This window comes from Petaurus breviceps, unplaced genomic scaffold (assembly GCF_028583685.1).
Source record: "Petaurus breviceps papuanus isolate PSGF00001 unplaced genomic scaffold, PetGlider_PUasm1.0 173, whole genome shotgun sequence".
NCBI lineage: Eukaryota > Metazoa > Chordata > Mammalia > Diprotodontia > Petauridae > Petaurus > Petaurus breviceps.
The window spans coordinates 20,932,603-20,933,749 of record NW_027185759.1 but is presented as its reverse complement, the minus strand read 5'-3'; the positions used below and the strand labels follow the sequence as shown (position 1 = coordinate 20,933,749).

The following is a 1,147-nucleotide window of genomic DNA, read 5'->3' as shown; positions in this document are numbered from 1 at the left end:
GGAGGGGTGTGTGTTATGTTTTAATGAGTTATAAAAGGGCATGAGAACCATGGGCCAGCTAAGAGTATCTTGAAGGCTCAGTCAATAATCAATCAATTGAGAAGCATTTATTATACACCTATTGTGTGCCAGGTGCTGGGGACAGAGACAGTGGAGGGAGTGCAGTCTCTTCCTCGCCCTCAGGGAGTTATGTTCTATGGGGCAGACAGACATGTTCATACAAAAGGAGCACAACCCACAATCTGGGGGTGGGGCAGGGGAAAGGGTCAAGGAAGGAGGCATCCCAGCACCCCAAGGTGCTCAGGAAATGCTTACTGACTCGGTTTCTCCTAAGTGAAGTGCAGGGTTGAACTAGATAACCTCTAAGGTCTCTGACTTCATGACCTCTGGTGACCTGCCCCTTGAAGGAAGGCTAGGTCAGCCAAACACACCAGTGATTGTGCACAGAGGGGCTGTGAGCTGTAGGGTCCAAGCGTAGACCCGCCCCAAGGAAGATCTCCAGAGCAGAAGCCCTGGGTGTAACTGCGGTGGGCTCTTGGAACCTTTGCCCTCACTTCTCCCATCCCAAAAGAAATAGGGTGCGCCTTGGGACGCCCTTCATCTCAAGTGGGGCTGGTAACCGGTCCTGAGGCAAAGGGCAAACACTCCCACAAGCCCAGGGGAGGTTTTCTCATCAGGAAGGTGCTTTGGCCTTGGTCAAGTACAAGAGGGAGGGAGGTAGCTCAGTGGGCAGAGTGTTGGGCTTGGAGCCAGAAGACAAATTCAAATCCTGCCACTTACCAGTAGTCATGGACCCCAGCAGGGCACTCAATCCCTTTCAGCGTGCTTCCTAATCTACAAAATGAAGACCATCCCAGCTACCTCCCATGGCTGTGGGGAGGCTCTAATGAGGCAGCATCTGGAATTCTTACAGCACGGCATAAATGCTAGTTTTTGTCTTGAAAGGAAGCCCTAGCTGCTCAGGGGCTCTCTGACTCTAGCCCTCCAGTGGCATCTCTGCATTCAGTTTTCCTCCCGGGCAGCCGCCCTACAGGGCCTGTATGTAGCGAGGTGGCACCCCGGGCAGCCTCCCTACAGGGCCTGTATGGAGCGAGGTGGCACCCCGGGCAGCCGCCCTACAGGGCCTGTATGGAGCGAGGTGGCACCC

At 54.4% G+C, this 1,147-nt stretch overlaps 1 protein-coding gene across 6 annotated transcripts in view; it reads right to left on the bottom strand.

Annotated features, from left to right (window-relative positions):
- The window catches only part of PPM1L (protein phosphatase, Mg2+/Mn2+ dependent 1L), a 310,982-nt gene that overhangs the window by 18,981 nt on the left and 290,854 nt on the right, over nt 1–1,147 (bottom strand). The window lies entirely within an intron of this gene.